The sequence below is a fragment of the Oncorhynchus clarkii genome, chromosome 9 (assembly GCF_045791955.1).
Source record: "Oncorhynchus clarkii lewisi isolate Uvic-CL-2024 chromosome 9, UVic_Ocla_1.0, whole genome shotgun sequence".
NCBI classification, from domain to species: domain Eukaryota; kingdom Metazoa; phylum Chordata; class Actinopteri; order Salmoniformes; family Salmonidae; genus Oncorhynchus; species Oncorhynchus clarkii.
Genome location: NC_092155.1, coordinates 80,336,164 through 80,346,230, shown reverse-complemented (window position 1 = coordinate 80,346,230; position 10,067 = coordinate 80,336,164).

Here is a 10,067-nt window from a genome sequence, read left to right as displayed (position 1 = left end):
AAGTCTATTTATGCAAATATGGGAGTAGTATATATTTTTTTTCACAAAATAAAATATACTGACGGTCAGTCTGCACGTTTTAAAGTTGGTATCGTGTAAAAATCTTAAACGATTTAAGCACTAGAGCAAAAGGAAGAACAATAATGAATACGCTAGAGAGACAGGAAGAATAATAATGAATATTCTAGAGCGACAGGAATAATAATAATGAATATGCTAGAGTCTAACGACAGGAAGAACGATAATGAATACGCTAGAGTCTAGCAACAGGAAGTACGATAATGAATATTCTAGAGCGACAGGAAGAATAATAATGAATATTCTAGAGCGACAGGAAGAATAATAATGAATATTCTAGAGCGACAGGAAGAATAATAATGAATATTCTAGAGCGACAGGAAGAATAATAATGAATATTCTAGAGCGACAGGAAGAATAATAATGAAAACGCTAGAGTCTAGCAACAGGAAGAACGATAATGAATACGCTACCATTAGATGGTGTCACTACCATTAGATGTTATCACTACCATTAGATGGTGTCACTACCATTAGATGGTGTCACTACCATTAGATGTTGTCACTACCATTAGATGGTGTCACTACCATTAGATGTTGTCACTACCATTAGATGTTGTCACTACCATTAGATGGTGTCACTACCATTAGATGTTGTCACTACCATTAGATGGTGTCACTACCATTAGATGTTGTCACTACCATTAGATGGTGTCACTACCATTAGATATTATCATCTAGGCTCTCCAGAGGGTAGTGAGGTCTGCACAACGCATCACTGGGGGCAAACTACCTGCCCTCCAGGACACCTACACCACCCGATGTCACAGGAAGGCCATAAAGATCATCAAAGACAACAACTACCCGAGCCACTGCCTGTTCACCCCGCTATCATCCAGAAGGCGAGGTCAGTACAGGTGCATCAAAGTAGGGACCGAGAGACTGAGAAACAGCATCTATCTCAAGGCCATCAGACTGTTAAACAGCCACCACTAACATTGAGTGGTTGCTGCCATACATGTAAAAATGTATCACTAGCCACTTTAAACAATGCCACTTAATATAATGTTTATATACCCTACATTACTCATCTCATATGTATATGTATATACTGTACTCTATATCATCTACTGCATCTTTATGTAATACATGTATCACCAGCCACTTTAAACTATGCCACTTTGTTTACATACCCGACATTACTCATCTTATATGTATATACTGTACTCTATACCATCTACTGCATCTTGCCTATGCCGTTCTGTACCATCACTCATTCCTATATCTTTATGTACATATTCTTTATCCCTTTACACTTGTGTGTATAAGGTAGTAGTTGTGGAATTGTTAGGTTAGATTACTTGTTGGTTATTACTGCATTGTCAGAACTAGAAGCACAAGCATTTCGCTACACTCGCATTAACATCTGCTAACCATGTGTATGTGACCAATAACATTTGATTTGATTTGATTTATCACTACCATTAGATGTTATCACTTCCATTAGCGGCAGACTGACCCCATAGCTGATATAACAGACAGACTGACCCCATAGCTGATATAACAGACAGACTGACCCCATAGCTGATATAACAGACAGACTGACCCCATAGCTGATATAACAGACAGACTGACCCCATAGCTGATATAACAGACAGACTGACCCCATAGCTGATACAACAGACAGACTGACCCCATAGCTGATATAGCAGACAGACTGACCCCATAGCTGATATAACAGACAGACTGACCCCATAGCTGATATAACAGACAGACTGACCCCATAGCTGATATAACAGACAGACTGACCCCATAGCTGATATAGCAGACAGACTGACCCCATAGCTGATATAACAGACAGACTGACCCCATAGCTGATATAACAGACAGACTGACCCCATAGCTGATATAACAGACGGACTGACCCCATAGCTGATATAACAGACAGACTGACCTCATAGCTGATATAACGGACTGACTGACCCCATAGCTGATATAACAGACAGACTGACCCCATAGCTGATATAACAGACGGACTGACCCCATAGCTGATATAACAGACAGACTGACCCCATAGCTCATATAACAGACAGACTGACCCCATAGCTGATATAGCAGACAGACTGACCCCATAGCTGATATAACAGACTGACTGACCCCATAGCTGATATAACAGACAGACTGACCCCATAGCTGATATAACAGACGGACTGACCCCATAGCTGATATAACAGACAGACTGACCCCATAGCTCATATAACAGACAGACTGACCCCATAGCTGATATATAGCAGACAGACTGACCCCATAGCTGATATAACAGACTGACTGACCCCATAGCTGATATAACAGACAGACTGACCCCATAGCTGATATAACAGACAGACTGACCCCATAGCTGATATAACAGACGGACTGACCCCATAGCTGATATAACAGACAGACTGACCCCATAGCTGATATAACAGACAGACTGACCCCATAGCTGATATAGCAGACAGACTGACCCCATAGCTGATATAACAGACAGACTGACCCCATAGCTGATATAACAGACTGACTGACCCCATAGCTGATATAACAGACGGACTGACCCCATAGCTGATATAACAGACAGACTGACCCCATAGCTGATATAACAGACGGACTGACCCCATAGCTGATATAACAGACAGACTAACCCCATAGCTCATATAACAGACAGACTGACCCCATAGCTGATATAACAGACTGACTAACCCCATAGCTGATATAACAGACAGACTGACCCCATAGCTGATACAACAGACTGACTGACCCCATACTTGATATACTTTTGCATATATATATATATAGTGTATGTGGACACCCTTTCATATTAGTGGATTCGGCTATTTCAGCCACACCCGTTGCTGACAGGTGTATAAAATCGAGCACACAGCCATGCAATCTCCATAGACAAACATTGGCAGTAGAATGGCCCTTACTGAAGAGCTCAGTGACTTTCAACGTGGCACCGTCATAGGATGCCACCTCTCCAACAAGTCAGTTCATCACATTTCTGCCCTGCTAGAGCTGCCCCGGGCAACTGTAAGTGCTGTTATTGTGAAGTGGAAACGTCTAGGAGCAACAACGGCTCAGCCATGAAGTGGTAGACCACACAAGCTCACAGAACGGGACTGCTGAAGCTTGTAGCGTATAAAAATCATCTGTCCTCAGGTGCAACCTACCGAGTTCCTAACTACCTCTGGAAGCAACGTCAGCACAAGAACTGTTTGTCGAGAGCTTCATAAAATGGGTTTCCATGGCCAAGCAGCCGCACACATGCCTAAGATCACCCAAGCCTTAGATCACAATGCCAAGCATTGGCTGGAGGGGTGTAAAGCTCACTGCCATTGGACTCTGGAGCAGTAGAAACGTATTCTCTGGAGTGATGAATCACGCTTCACCATCCTGCATTCTGACGGACTAATCTGAGTTTTGCGGAAGCCAGGAGAACACTACCTGCACCAATGCAAAGTGCCAACTGTAAAGTTTGGTGGAGGAGAGCTGGGGCTGTTTTTCATGGTTCGGGCCCCTTGGTTCCAGTGAAGGAAAATCTTAATGCTACAGCATACAATGACATTATAGACTATTCTGTGTTTTCAAGTTTGTGGCAACAGTTTGGGGAAAGCCCATTCCTGTTTCAGCATGACAATGCCCCCGTGCACACATTGAGGTCCATACAGAAATGGTTTGTCAAGATCAGTGTGTAATATTCCAGCAATGTTCCAACATCTAGTGGAAAGCCTTCCCAGAAGAGTGGAGGCTGTTATAGCACCAAAGGGGGGGACCAACTCCATATTGATTTTGGAATAAGATTTTCAATGAGAAGGTGTCCACATACTTTTGGTCATGTAGTGTTTTTGGCTCTAGTACAACTCATGTTCATTTCCATATTTGTAAGAGTCTTTTCAGTGAATTATAAGGATTAAATGTCATGTTATCTCCACCATTCTCCTATTTCTGTCCCCCCCCCCGACTATCACCTCCTCCTCACCTGACTATCACCCCCCCCTCCCCTCCTCCCCAGCCTGTTATCTCCTTGCTGGTGATCTACTATGATTTACAGCCTCTCTATATTCATCCTCAGGTTTATGTGTCACACTGATAAAAACGTGTGTTTTACCACTGTTGATTCATCCCTGTGTGTGTGTGTGTGTGTGTGTGTGTGTGTGTGTGTGTGTGTGTGTGTGTGTGTGTGTGTGTGTGTGTGTGTGTGTGTGTGTTTTATAACAGTTTATTGACCAGACACTGGGACAGAGTAGAGGGACTGGGTCCTGTGGGAATACAGCTCCTATCTCCATTCTCCCAGATGACACACACAATGTATACGTTATATATCAACGCATATCTCCATGATTCCCAGAGCTGTTTGAGGAGCTTCACACAATACAGGCCATAACTGTCTATTCAGGGACACACACATCTAATGGTAGTGACACCATCTAATGGTAGTGACACCATCTAATGGTAGTGATAACATCTAATGGTAGTGATAACATCACACTCTGTGCAGGTCAGTCAAGTTCTTCCACACCGATCTTGACAATCTATTTCTGTATAGACTTTGTGCACCGGGGCATTGTCATGCTGAGATGGGAAAGGGCACATCATCGTCTAGAACTTCATTGTATGCTGTAGCATTAAGATTTCCCTTCACTGGAATTAAGGGGCCCGAACCCTGAAACACAGCCCTAGACCATTATTCCTCCTCCACCAAACTTTACAGTTGGCACAATACTGCATTAGGGCAGGTAGCGTTGTCCTGGCATCCGCCAAACCCAGATTCGTCCACCGGACTGCCAGGTGGTGACGCATGATTCATCACTCCAGAGAACGTGTTTCCACTGCTCCAGAGTCCAATGGCGGCTAGCTTTACACCACTCCAGCCGACGCTTGGCATTGCGCATGGTGATCTTAGGCTTGTGTGATGCTGCTCGGCCATCAAAACCCATTTCATGAAGCTGCCGACAAACAGTTATTGTGTTGACGTTGCTTCCAGAGGAAATTTGTAACTCGGGAGTGAGTGTTGCAACCGAGGACAGACAATTTTTACATGCTACGCGCTTCAGCACTCATCGGTCCAGTTCTGTGAGCTTGTGTGGCTTACCACTTTGCGGCTGAGCCGTTGTTGCTCCTAGACATTTCCACTTCACAATAATAACACTTAAAGTTTACCTGGGCAGTTTTAGCAGAAATGTGAAATTTGATTTACTGACTTGTTGGAAAGGTGGCATCCTATGACGGTGCCACGTTGAAAGTCACTGAGCTCTTCATTAAGGCCATTCTACTGCCAATGTTTGTCTATGGAGATTGCATGGCTGTGTACTCGATTTTATACACCTGTCAGCAACGGATGTGTCTGAAAAAAGCAGAATCCGCTAATTTGAAGGGCTGTCAACATACTTTTGTATATATAGTGCCTTTTTTCAAAATACATGTCTGAGTGAGCAGAGTTTTATCGAGTGATTATAGGACTCTACTGGTGACTGCTCTGTCTGTAAGTTTATTGTGTCATTGGAGTTGTAAGGAACAGAGATTTACAAACACAAAGAGTGAGGTTGGAAAGTAGTGGGGAACTGTCTTCCTCTTTGCAATTCTCCAGAACAATGTAGCGTCATTGTGTGTGTGTGTGTTTGTGCTTGTGTGTGTGTGTTTTTACATCAGCTGATGTCTCAAAGTGCTGTATAGAAACCCAGCCTAAAACCCCAAACAGCAAGCAATGCAGGTGTAGAAGCACGGTGGCTAGGAAAAACTCCCTAGAAAGACCAAAACCTAGGAAGAAACCTAGAGAGGAACCTGGCTATGAGGGGTGGCCAGTCCTCTTCTGGCTGTGCCGGGTGGAGATTATAACAGAACATGGCCAACATGTTCAAATGTTCATAAATGACCAGCAGGGTCAGATAATAATAATCACAGTAGTTGTGATTAGTAGCTTCTATCTCAAGGCCATCAGACTGCTGAACAGCCACCACTAACTCAGAGAGGCTGCTGCCTACATTGAGACCCAATCACTGGCCACTTTAATAAATGGATCACTAGTCACTTTATACAATACCACTCTAAATAATGCCACTTTAATAATGTTTGTATATCTTACATTTCTCATAGCACATGTATATACTGTATTTTATACCATCTACTGCACCTTGCCTATGCCGCTCGGCCATCGCTCATCGATATACTTATATGTACATATTCTCATTCACCCCTTTAGATTTGTGTGTATTAGGAAGTTGTTGTGGAATTGTTAGATTACTTGTTAGTTTTGTGTGTATTAGGTAGTTGTTGTGGAATTGTTAGATTTGTGTGTATTAGGTAGTTGTTGTGGAATTGTTAGTTTACTTGTTAGATATTACTGCATGGTCGGAACTAGAAGCACAAGCATTTCGCGACACTCACAATAACATCTGCTAACCATGTGTATGTGACCAATAACATCTGCTAACCATGTGTATGTGACCAATAACATCTGCTAACCATGTGTATGTGACCAATAACATCTGCTAACCATGTGTATGTGACCAATAACATCTGCTAACCATGTGTATGTGACCAATAACATCTGCTAACCATGTGTATGTGACCAATAACATCTGCTAACCATGTGTATGTGACCAATAACATCTGCTAACCATGTGTATGTGACCAATAACATCTGCTAACCATGTGTATGTGACCATTAACATCTGCTAACCATGTGTATGTGACCAATAACATCTGCTAACCATGTGTATGTGACCAATAACATCTGCTAAATATGTGTATGTGACCAATAACATCTGCTAACCATGTGTATGTGACCAATAACATCTGCTAACCATGTGTATGTGACCAATAACATCTGCTAACCATGTGTATGTGACCAATAACATCTGCTAACCATGTGTATGTGACCAATACAATTTGATTTGATTTGACACCCAAAAGGCCTCCTGCAGAGAGAGGGGATTAAAAATATAACAACAAATCAAATGTAGGACAAAACGCACATCATTGAAATGTTCCGTATTGACTGACCTTCATGTCTGAAAGTAATGACTGTCGTTTCTCTTTGCTTATTTGAGTGAGCTGTTCTTGCTGTAATGTGGACTTTGTCTTTTACCAAATAGGGCTATCTTCTGTATAACCCCCTACCTTATCACAACACAACTGATTGGCTCAAACGCATTAAGAAGGAAAGAATTTCCACAAATTCACTTTTAAGAAGGCACACCTGTTAATTGAAATGCATTCCAGGTGACTAACCCTAACCTCATGAAGCTGGTTGAAAGAATGCCAAGAGTGTGCAAGGGCTATCATCAGGGCAAAGGGTGGCTATTTGAAGAATCTCAAAAGTAACTTTTTTGGTTACTACATGATTCCATATGTGTTATTTCCTAGTTTTGATGTCTTCACTATTAATCTACAATGTAGGAAATAGTCAAAACAAAGAAAAACCCATGAATGAGTAGGTGTTATAAACCCTGTGACCTGTAGCGTAGTTGATTTAGAATCACACCTAAACATCTACAGCAATATATGTATTGATTTACAATCACACCTAAACATCGACATCAATAGATTTATTGATTTATTTGAAATTCTGCAGGACCAAATGTTTTTGAGATTTACCATCTCATTTTCAAGACTGTGAAAAAACAACAACAAACAACCATTAACAACATGACAACAAGAAGAGAAAACAGTAAAATAATCAATTATGTACTTAGCAGTAACTGCAATGGGCAAAGATCACATGATCAGTCAAAGTCAGTAGGATAAATCGTTGGTCCTCCTCCCCAATGTAGTTTAATCTACAGCCACTAGGTGGGGGTGTCGTACAGCACAGGGTTTAGGAGAATACAGAATATGTAGTTTAATCTACAGCCACTAGGTGGGGGTGTCGTACAGCACAGGGTTTAGGAGAATACAGAATATGTAGTTTAATCTACAGCCACTAGGTGGGGGTGTCGTACAGCACAGGGTTTAGGAGAATACAGAATATGTAGTTTAATCTACAGCCACTAGGTGGGGGTGTCGTACAGCACAGGGTTTAGGAGAATACAGAATATGCCGTCTGAAGTCTTTGGAGCTGTTCAAAACACAGACAAACACTCAACAAACATGGGTCATATTGAGTGGGAAACATTGTAGAAAAAGTATTTAAACGGACCCCAAAAAAGCAGTGTTTCTTATTGGAAACGTTCAGATAGTACCTCCCTCAGTTTCAATCAGCTTTAAAAAAAAATCTCCCTTTTGGCTTCTGAACTCTATTGGAACAGTTTGGTTATAAGTTTGATAACTTCCACATTTAATATGTTTTCTCTGTTCGTGCCGATTGAACTCATCCCGACTATTGCTCCACACGCAATCCTTTCTCTCTCAGCAATCAGTCTAATCTCTTATTGACTTTATCCACTACTGTCTAATCACACACACACACACACACACACACACACACACACACACACACACACACACACACACACACACACACACACACACACACACACACACACACACACACACACACACACACACACACACACACACACACACACACACACACACACACACACACACACCCCACCCCAGCAGGACAGGTTTCCACCTGTACAGACTTTAAGAAGCTCTTTGCTGTTTGATGCTATTCTCAGCATCGCCACCGGCACGGCAATCAATCAGGGTAAAGCGTGTGTGTTTTAAAATGATACAAGTGTGTGTGTGTGTGGCAGTGTAGGCTACAGGTGTAGACTTGCCCAGCATTAGTCTGCAAATTTAACCATATTAACTTCTTTAGTTCTAGAGCGGTGTACACTCTTCTTTAGTTCTAGAGCGGTGTACACTCTTCTTTAGTTCTAGAGCGGTGTACACTCTTCTTTAGTTCTAGAGCGGTGTACACTCTTAGGAAAAAGGGTTATTTCAGGTTCCATATAGAACAATTTGCTTCTTTGGAAAAGATTAAAGAACCCTAAACTAAAAAATACATGTTGTAAAGGCTACCAGATTAAATAACTCTTAACTAAAACATATTTTATATAGTCTACCAGATTAAAGAACCCTTAACCATTTATTTAATATAGGCTACCAGAATAAAGAACCCTTAACTAAAACATATTTGATATACGCTACCAGATGGAACAACTCTTAACTAGAAATATATAATATATAACTAGAAATATATAACTATAATATATAATATATAACTAGAAATATATAACTATAATATATAACTAGAAATATATAACTATAATGTATAACTAGAAATATATAACTATAATATATAATATATAACTAGAAATATATAACTATAATATATAATATATAACTAGAAATATATAACTATAATATATAATATATAACTAGAAATATATACTAGAAATATATAACTATAATATATAATATATAACTAGAAATATAGAACTATAATATATAATATATAACTAGAAATATATAACTATAATATATAATATATAACTAGAAATATATAACTATAATATATAATATATAACTAGAAATATAGAACTATAATATATAATATATAACTAGAAATATAGAACTATAATATATAATATATAACTAGAAATATATAACTATAATATATAACTAGAAATATATAATATATAACTAGAAATATATAACTATAATATATAATATATAACTAGAAATATAGAACTATAATATATAATATATAACTAGAAATATATAACTATAATATATAATGTATAACTAGAAATATAGAACTATAATATATAACTAGAAATATATAACTATAATATATAATGTATAACTAGAAATATAGAACTATAATATATAACTAGAAATATATAACTATAATATATAATATATAACTAGAAATATATAACTATAATATAACTATAATATATAACTAGAAATATATAACTATAATATATAATGTATAACTAGAAATATAGAACTATAATATATAACTAGAAATATATAACTATAATATATAATATATAACTAGAAATATAGAACTATAATATATAATATATAACTAGAAATATAGAACTATAATATATAATA